This window comes from Galeopterus variegatus, unplaced genomic scaffold (assembly GCF_000696425.1).
Source record: "Galeopterus variegatus unplaced genomic scaffold, G_variegatus-3.0.2 Scaffold4789, whole genome shotgun sequence".
Lineage (NCBI taxonomy): Eukaryota > Metazoa > Chordata > Mammalia > Dermoptera > Cynocephalidae > Galeopterus > Galeopterus variegatus.
Genome location: NW_007730900.1, coordinates 94,647 through 105,669, shown reverse-complemented (window position 1 = coordinate 105,669; position 11,023 = coordinate 94,647).

Sequence of the window (11,023 nt, the reverse complement as noted above, 5' to 3'; positions counted from 1 at the left end):
CGTTGGGTAATGATCACCAATATCTATTTCCAAAACCTTTTTCATCATCCCAAACAGAACCTCTGCAATAAGTAATACTGCAATAAGTAATTTCCTCCTCTCCCCAGCCTTTAGTAATCTGAATGCTACTTTCTTTGAATTTGACTATTGTGGGTGCCTCATCTAAGTGGAATCATACAATGTTTTCGAGGTTAATCCACATAATAGCATGTATTAGAATTTCATTCCTTTTTATGGCTGAATAATAATATTGTATGTACATTCCACTTTTTTTTTTTTTAATCTATTCATCTGTTGAGGAACACTTAGGCTGATGGGCACTTTTTGCTACTGTGAATAATATTGCACTGAATGTTACTGTACAAGTATTTGACTGAGTCCCTTCTTTGTATTCTTTTGGGCATATACATAGGAGCAGCATTACTGAATCATATGGTAATTCTATGTTTAAGATATTGAGGAACCCCAAACTTTTCCACAGTGGCTGCACCAGCAGTGAATAAGGGTTCCAGCTTTTCTACATCCTCTGCAACACTTCTGTTTTGGTTCCTTTAAATAGCTATCCTAATGAGTATTCTAATAATAGCTATTTTAATGGGTATATCCTTTCACTGTGGTTTTGATTTGCATTTCCCTAATGGTTTGTGATATTGACTATCTTTTCATGTGCTTATTGGCCATTTGTGTATCTTCTGTGGAGAAATGTGTATTCAAGGGCCGAGCTCGTGGCGCACTCGGGAGAGTGCGGAGCTGGGAGCGCAGCAGCGCTCCCGCCGCGGGTTCAGATCCTATATAGGGATGGCCGGTGCACTCACTGGCTGAGTGCAGTGCAGCCAGTCACAAAAAAGACAAAAAAATTAATAAATAAAAATAAAAAACAAATTTTTTTTAAGAAAGTACATTATTGGGAAAATTGGCAAGATCTGAGTGGGATCTAAGGCTTGGATGCTAGTGTCCTATCAGGGTTACTTTCCTGATTTAGATGGGAGTGTGTAGTCATGGAGAACGGTCTATTGGAGGGAAACACAGTCTAAAGTTTTCAGGGTGGTGGGCATCATGTCGACAACCTACTCTCAGATGGTCCAAGAAATAAAAATTAAAATTTTCTGTAATGTGACCAAACAACAGTGAAAAAAAAAAAAAAAAAAAAAAAAAAAAAAAGATGTGTATTCAAGTCCACTGCCCATTTTTAATTGGGTTGTTGAGCTGTAGGAGTTCTTTATATATTCCGGATATTAATCCATTAGCAGATACATGATTTGCAAATATTTTCTCCCATTCTGTGGGTTTTCTTTTCACTCTCGATATAATGTCCTTTTTTATTTCTTATATTAATGGCGTACAAAGCTGACCCTCACCACTTGTGCCCAAGATGTGATGGCCAGATCAATACTATCAGCATTTGCATTACCACAAATTGCTATTATTCCCCATGTCCCTCACCTGATTAATCTTCAACCTTACCCACCCACTGCAACCCTATGTACACTCTCTCCCTCTGCAAGTCCAACACACCACCGCGATCTTTCTTTCCTTCCTTCTTTGTCTCTTAGTTCCCACTTATGAATGAGGACATTCAGTATTTTTCCCTCTGATACAGTGTCCTTTGATGTACAGAAATTTTAATTTTGATGAAGTCCAGTGTATCTATTTTTTTTTCTTTTGTTGGTGGTGCTTTTCATGTCATATCCAAGAAGACATTGCCAAATCCAATGTCTTGAAGATTTTCGTGTTTTCTTCTAGGAATTCTATAGTTTTAGCTCTCACATTTAAGTCTTTGTTCCATTTTGAGTTTGCATAGGTGAAAGGTCAGGGCTCAGCTTTGTTTATTTGCATGTAGACATCCAGTCTTCTCAGCCCTCTCTCCATTGAATGGTCTTGGCACCCTTGTTTGAAATCAATCAATCATATATGTGAGGGTTTGTTTCTGGGCTTTGTATTCTGTTGGTTTATATATCTGTCCTCATGCCAGTACCACACTGTTTTGATTACTGTAGCTTTGTGATAGATTTTACATTATCATTTTAATCCTCTGAACCTATGTACAAGTATGTACAAGTATTTCCCTTGTACATTTGAGAAAACTAAGGCTCAGGATTTTGATTTGGATAACTAAACATGACGTAATTGAAATGCCAAATGAGAAAAGGCATCTCCTTTGAATTCCCATTGCATTTCTGCTTAGACATATTTACTTTTTTATATGTATACCTTTTGTATGCTAATCTTCAGAGCATAATTATAAGAAAGTAATATTAGTAAGTGTGCATTTGTTGTAACTGTAAAAACAACTTACTTGAGAACTCTTGTTTTGTGGAGTAAGGATCTCCGAAAATCTGCTGTTCCATAAAATAAGAGAATAGTGTAAGTTGTCATAATCAACTTTTTCACAACTCCAGCGTTAGCCGAAGGCTTCCAAGAATCAGAAGAACATTAATTCAATAAAAACTTACAGTTTTATAGTATTTTAACTTGCTCTGTCTCCCTTTCCCAAGCTCCAGTGTAACCTTGAAAATGAACAGTCTCACAACTATGATGACTGAGAAAACCAGCAACCTACTAGCCATTGGAGGGGGCTTTAAGCTCCCCCAAAAGAGTTAAGTTTGAAGCTCTTCAAAGAAAAATCTTGAAACTCCCCCAAATTCTCACCCCAGAGGATTGTCATTATTTGACTTGTTTGGCACCTTACTGGAAAGCTCTATTTTCAGAGGTTTTCTTTATTTGAACTGATTCAGCTTACTTTGTGCAAAAAGCCCTATCTCCAGGGTATTTGTGAAAAATAGTCCCTTGCAATCATAGCAGATGCCTAAGGCAGTTGAGACTAAAAAGAGGCTGACCCAAAAAGGGGAGAACAGGAGGAATGGTATGTCCGTAGAGGGCTTTGAGAAGTTCTAACATATCCTGGGAATGTAGATGGCCACATGCATGTGCAAGGCTGTTTGAAAAAAACTAAGACGACACTAATCTCACTGGTGGCAGACCTTGAGGTTTGTGCAAATAGGAAGTGAAGCCTAAGGTACAGTTGTCAACTGCATGCTAGAGTGTTGAAGACGTATCCCAGCGCAGACACACAGCACTTCAGCAAGGCTGGAAGAGTTTTTGGTTCAAGGCATTTACAGAAATCTTTGTCCAGTTATTAGATGACAACTAAGCTAATGAAGCAGAGACTTCAGTGGTCATATACAACAAAGAATGTATACTTTACAGAACTCTACGCTAAGTCCAGGAAGGTCACTCAACAAACAGCAAACACTACAGATCTTGGGGAGGTAAAGGGATTCTGATTTCCAGAGTTGCCACATTATTTTAAAATCTAGTTCTCTACAAAAAATTACAGGGCATGTGAAGAAATGGAAGTGTCTGAGAGGAATTACAGCTGTTGGACTCAGACAAATACTTTTAAGTCAGCTTTTATAAACATTTTCAAACTAGAAACCATGTCTACAGAACTAAATATTAGAGGAATGTCTCACCAAATAGAAAATATGAGTAAAGGGGGCCGGCCCGTGGCTCACTCGGGAGAGTGCGGTGCTGATAACACCAAGGCCCTGGGTTCGGATCCCACATGGGGATGGCAGGTTCGCTCACTGGCTGAGCGTGGTGCTGACAACACCAAGTCAAGGGTTAAGATCCCCTTACCGGTCATCTTTAAAAAAAAAAGAAAATATGAGTAAAGGGAAAATTTGCATTGAAAATAGAATAACAAAAATTTCACTAGAGGGTCTCAACAGCAGATTTGAACTGGCATTAGAAATAATCAGTGAAGTTGAAGACAGGCAAATTGAGAATATCCTGTCTGAATAAGGGGAAAAAAATGAGCAGAACCATGGACCTGTGGTACACCATCAAGTGTACCAACATGGAGAAGGGAATTCCAGAAGGAGAGGAGAGAAAAGGGCACAAAGTGTATTTCAATAAACTATTGCCAACAACTTCAAAATTTGATGAAAAACATTAACTGCACATCCAGGAAACTCAACAAACTAGGATAGACTCAAAAGAGATCTACAAAACCAAGAGAATCATGGAAGCAAGAGAAAAGCAATTCATATACAAGGGATTTTCAAGATTAACTTCTCACTTCTCATAATAAACCATGGAGGCGAGGAGGCAATGAATGACATTCACAGTGCTGAAAGAAAAAGATGGTTAACCAAGAATTTTATAGCCAGTAAAATTATTCCACAAAAACAAAGGAGAAATTGACATTTCTGTATAAATAAAAACAAAGAATCTATCACTAACAGACCTGCCCTAACAAGTACTAAAGGGAGTCCTTTAAGTTGAAATGAGAGGACATCAGATAGTAACAAGAATCCATTCAATGAAATAGCACTGGTAAAAGTAATTGAATAGTTAACTATAAAAAGACAGTATAAATGTATTAGCTCAGGCTACTATAACAAAATACCATAGACCAGATAGCTTAAACACTGGACATTTATTTCTCAAGAGTTCTGTAAGCTAGGAAGTCCAAGATCGAGGTGCCAGCAGATTTGGTTCCAGTGAGTGTCTTCTTCCTGCCTTGCAAACAATTGCCTTCTGTTTTCATGAGGTAGAGAGTAAGCTCTGGTCTTTCCTTATAAGGACACCAATCCCATCATAAAAGCCCCCTCCCCCATGACTTCATCTAAACCTAATTACCTCCTAAAGGCCCCACTTCCAAATACGACCATATTGGGGGTTAGGGCTTCAATGTCTGGATTTTGGGAGCATCATAAACATTCAGTCCATACATTATTTTTGTTTGTAACTTCCGATTTAAAAGAAAACTGCTTAAAGTAATTATAAAATTGTCAAGTGACTTACAATGTACGAATATATAATTTATGTAATGGTAGCACAAAGGATCAAGGAGGGAATGGAACTATACTGGAGCAAAGGTTTTGTATACTGTTAAAATTAATTAGGTATTGATTAGGAATAGATTGTTTTAATATATTAATTGTTATTCCTAGTACAACCACTAAGAAAACTGTGTAAAATACTCCAAAAAAATAGTAAATTAAAATGGTATACAAGGAAATGTAATGAAACACAAAAGAAGGCTCTATGGAGGAATAGAGAAACAAAAATATGAGAAAACAAATAGCACACTGGCAGAGATAAATCCTATGTTATTATTAATTACATTAGATGTGAATGGACCAAACAGTCCAATAAAGGGCGCATACTGGCAACATATCCAGCAATATATTATCTGTAAAACATGTATTTAATTCCAAAGATACAAATTGGTTGAAAGTAAAACAATAGAAAAACACCATGGCAATGTAACGAAAAAAGAGCCAGAGTGGCTGTACTAGTTAATATCAGACAAGATAGAACTTAAGGCAAAAATTTTTAGTAGAGATGAATGATATTTTGTTATGATATAAGAGTCAATCATCAGGAAAATGTAACAGTTGTAAACACATTCACCAAACAATACAACCCTAAAATACATTCCCAGATGACGCATAAGTGAAGGGAGAAATCAACAATTCAACAATAGTTGAAGACATTAATACCCCACTTCCATAACGAACAGTTAACTAGGCAGAAGACAAGGAAATACAACTTAAACACTATAAGCCACTTAGACCCAACAACTGTAAGTCACCCTATCGTAGCAGAGTATACATTCCTCCAAGTGAACATGGAACACTGTTTAAGATGAACGCTAGGTCTTAAAACAACTCAGTAAAATTTAAAAAGCAATGATACATACAAACATGGAAATTAATCTAAAAAAATAGGTCAAATAAGATTTCAAAAGAAAATCTTATCGGGCCAGCCTGTGGCTCACTCGGGAGAGTGCGGTGCTGATAACACCAAGGCCACGGGTTCGGATCCCATATACGGATGGCCGGTTTGCTCACTGGGTGAGCGTGGTGCTGACAACACCAAGTCAAGGGTTAAGATCCCCTTACCGGTCATCTTTAAAAAAAAAAAAAAAATCTTATTAGAAATACTTGGAGATAAGTGAAAATGACTACATAATAAAACTTATGGGATGAAGCTAAAGCAGTGCTTACAGGGAAATTTAGAGCTGTAAATGTCTATATTTAAAAATAAAAACCTCAGGTTAATAACCTAATCTACCCCCCTTAAAATACTGGAAAAAGAAGCAAAATAAAAACTAAGCAAAAACAAAAAAAAAACCCCCAAACAATGGAGCAGAAATAAATAGTACAAAAACAAGAGACAACATTGAAACCGAAAGCTGGGTCTTTGAAAACATCAATAAAATTGACAAACCTAGACTGACCAAGAAAGAGAGAAGACTCAAATTACGAAAATCAGGAATGAAAGAGGGACATCACTATTGACCTTGGAGAAATGAACATTATTATAAGGGAATTATTAGATAACCTAGATCAAATGGACATATTTCTAGAAAGACACAAACTTCTGAAACTGACTTAAGAACAAACAGAAAATCTGAATAGACTTATAAAAAGACTGAATTAGTGATCAAAAAACTTCTCATAGTAAAAAATGCCCAGGCCCAGGTGGTTTTGCCGGTGGATTCTACCAAATGTTTACTGAAGAGTTAAAATCAGTCCTTTATAAACAACTCCCAAGTCATTCTGAGGCCAATATTATTCTGATACAAAAACACGAAAGGCATCACACGGGGGAGGAAAACAGCCCTAAAAGCTACAGATCGATATTCCTCATGAATAACACAAAAATTCTCAAAAAACAAACCCTAGCAAATCGAAGCAAACATGTAAAAGGGGTTATACAAACTTCTGCTTCCAGAAAGATGGAGTAGATGTACTTTTCCCTATTCCTTTAGCTAAGGATAAGTAAAAACCCTGAACTGTAAAAGAATGAGGAAGGCAGGCTGGTAGGACCTTAGAACCAAGGAATGACACTTGGGTGAGTTACACAGGTTTTCTTTGCGTTGTATTCTCAGACTTGGGAGTAAAGAAGCTGGTAACACAGAAATGCCAATGAGTGCAGGCAAAAAAGAGCACAAACCTGCCCTCTAGTCAGGATTACCAAAGGGACAGCCTAGAAAGACAATAACTACTCTGCTCCAGCCAAATCACAGAAGAAAGTGTAGCCTCACCCCCGTGAGCAAAAGTCAGTGAGGAGCCTGTACTTCACCTGTGTGAGGCATCCCAACAGCCCTACCACGGTAGTGTCAGAGGTGGCCAAGTATATTAACCAGGACTTTCATCCCTGCCAGCCATTAACCCCTCTCTCCTCACCGCAGTGGAGACCATGTGGGACACTGGGACTTCTAGCCCTACCTGGCAGTAACAAGGTGCCCCTCCCCCTCCCTGATGTGGTTTCACAGGAAGCCTAAATTTTGTGGAGAGGAAATGAGGGGGCTCTTTTTTAATGAAATATGAGGTAAGGTAATCTGTTGAAAGTTGAGGTGAAATAAAGTCTGTAGATCGAAGAAAAGGTGTAAAATAGTGTAGAGAAATGAAAAATGAGTTTGTTAGATTAACCAGTTGCTGAGTGTTGTTGAACACCCATTTGAGGTTGGTGAAATTTTTAGTGACATCGATCTGGTTTCCCCTCTTCCTTTTCCCCCAGAGTGCTATATACATATATATATATATAAAAGAGACTCAAGACATTGAGTCCTTGCCCAGCAGTAACAAGGTTAGCTGTACTGCAGTGTCCAAGGATATCACATGGAGAATCAGAATTCTCATCCTCACACAGCAGTAGTGAGGACCCCCTTTCAGGTGTCAACAAAGGCTGAATTTTGGGAATCCAACAACCATCTTTCATTTTGTCTCCATCTCTTTCATTCTAAGCTGGCTGTGTTCCTGCTGCTGTAACATTCTCAAAATCCTCATCAGTCTCCCATATGATTCATGGGATCCGTGCCATTAGACAAGAGAGGTCTCCACAAATCCTTCCTGGATAATCCCATCTCTATTCCTGGCTTTTGCTAAGATGGTTGATTGTACCCAGGAGTCACACATCTTACCTCTTCAGCAAAAGGTTGTCCAGCCACTCTCTTGGCCCTTTCTCCAGAGCATGCCTTTCCAACAGTGTATTTTTTAATTTTAGTATCCTTTGCTATCTGGATAGGACAACACTATACAAAATCATCAAGTGCTGGCTGCTTTTTACTTAACAGCTACTTTCCCAATTTATCTCTTTCTTCTCACATTTTACTCTAAGCAGCAAGGAGAAACCAGGTTGTACCCTCAGTACTTTACTTGAAAATCTTCTCAGCTAAATGTCCAAATTAATAGTTTATGAGTTTTACTTTCCACCCAACAGTAGAACATAATTTAGCCAAGTTTTATGCCACTTTATACCAACAACTGCTTTTCCTCCAGTTTACATTATCATGTTCCTCATTTCCTTTGGAGATCTCATCATCAGCATTTTATCAACATTCATATTTCTACCAATATTCTGTTCATGATAATATGTGCATTCTCTAAGATAGAAGCTTTCTCTACCATGTTCTTCACTTCATTTTAGCCCTCATCCATATTTCTGCCAACTGTCTCTTCAAGGCAATCTAGGCTTTTTCTATCATGTGCCTCAAAATTCTTCCAGCTTCTACCCATTATCCAATTTGAAAGGCACTTGCACATTTTTAAGTATTTGTTACAGCACCACCCCATTTCCCAGTATCTAAATCTGCTGTATTAGAGCTCTCCAGAGAAACAGAACCAGTAGAAGGACACCAGTATATACATATATCTTATATAATTATATGTACTTATATATGTATGTAGAGAGAGATTCATATAGAGACCTTTTTTTTCATGTATGCACATGTATAAAGATATTTATTTCTTTTTTTAAATTTTATTTTATTTATTTTTTCTAAAAAGGTGACCGGTAAGGGGATCTTAACCCTTGACTTGGTGTTGTCAGCACCACGCTCAGCCAGTGAGCGAACCGGCCATCCCTATGTGGGATCCGAACCCGGGGTCTTGGTGTTATCAGCACCGCACTCTCCCGAGTGAGCCACGGGCCGGCCCTAAAGATATTTATTTCAAAGAATGGTCTTATGTGATTGTGGGAGCTGGCAGGTCTAAAACCTGCCTGTGAGGCAGGCTGAAAGGTTGGAAACTCTTGGCCAGGGGCTGATGCTACACTCTTGAGGCAAAATTTCTTCTTCAAGGAAACCTCAGTTTTGCTCTTAAGGTCTTTCACAGTTGGATGAAGCCCACCCACATTATCAAGGATAGTGTCCTTTATTTAAAGTCTACTAATTGTAGATGCTTACCACATCTACAAAATATATTCATAGCAAAACTTTCGGATCAGTGCTTGATCATACCTGGGTACTATAGCCTAAAACAACTTGACACATAAAACTAACCCACACTCCCTAAGAATGGGAACAAATGTTTGCTCTTTTCAGTTCTATTTCACTATTGTTCTGATGCCTCCAGCCAGGCAAATGAGCAAGAAAAAGAAAGAAAAGGTATACAGACTGGAAGGAAAGAAGTTCAATTCTACCTGTCTGCAGGTGACATTATCTTGTATTTAGAGAATTCTGAGGAATCCATACACACACATAGAAAAACTATTAAAAAATAACCAAGTTCAGCAACTTCTGCAGGATACAAAATCAATAAACAAATATCCATTGTATTTTGATATGCTAGCAATGAATAATATGAAAATTAAGGGGTAATTTATAATAGCATTAAAAAGAATACTTAGGAATAAGTACAACAAAAGAAGTACAAAACTTGTACAATGAAAATTACAAAACACCTATGAAAGAAATGAAAGACCTAAATAAATGGAAGGCATTATATGTTAGTGGTTTGGAAGACTTAACATTGTACAGGTGGTAATACTTGTCAAAATGATCTACGGATTCAACACAATCTATCAAAATCCCAGCTAGCATTTTTTTCAGAACTTGACAATCTAATCCTAAAGTTAATATGGAACTGCAAAAGTCCCAGACAGCTAAAACAATTTTGAAAAATAATTAAGTTGGAGGAGGACTCACACTTTCTGATTTCAAAACTTGCTACAAAGGAACAGTAATCAAGATAGTGATTATTGGCATAAGGATAGACATGTAGATAAATGGCATCTAACTGAGAGTCCAGAAATAAACCTTTATTCTGATGATCAATTGAATTTTGGTAAGGGTGCCATGACAATACAGTTGGGCAAAGAATAGTCTTTTTAACAAATAACAAATATGGCTGGAACAACTGGATATCCACATGCAAGAGAATGAATTTAGATCCCCTACCTAACACCATATACAGATCACTCACTGTGCATCAAATACCAAAATGTAAGAGCCAAAACCATAAAACTCTTAGAAGAAAACCTGGGAGTAAATCTTCAAGACCTTGGATTAAGCAATGCTTTCTTAGATATGACACCAAAAGCACTAGTGACAACAGATAAAATAGATAAATTGGACTTCAAAATTAAAAACCTCTGTGCTTAAAAGTACACAATCAAAAGAGTTAAAAAAACATGAGAGAAAGTAGTTACAAATCATAGATAAGGGACTTATATCCAGAATATTTAACTAGCTCTTAGAATTCAACAATAAAAAGATAACCCAATTTTTAAAATGGGCAAAGGATCTGAATAGACATTTCATCAAAGAAGATATACAAATGGCCAATATGCACATGAAAATATATTCAACATTGTTAATCACAGGGAAATGCAAATCGAAAAACCACAGTGAGATGCTATTTCAAACCAGCCAGGATGGCTAAAAGGAAGACACGGGGCCGGCCCGGTGGCGCACTGGATAGTGCGCCGCTTGGGAAGCGCGGCGGCGCTCCCGCCCGAGGGTTCAGATCCCACATACAGACCGGTTCCCGCTCACTGGCTGAGCGAGGCGCGGGAGCAACGCCGAGGGTTGCGATCCCATTGCCGGTCCCCGGTCCGGTACGGGGGCGACACTGAGGGTTGTGATCTTTTCCGGACACGGAAAAAGACAAAAGACAAAAAAAAAAAAAAAAAAAAAAAAAAAAAAGGAAGACACGATAACAAGAATATAGAAAAACTCGAACTCCCATACACTTGTTGAGACAACAGATGTTATACGTGAACACAC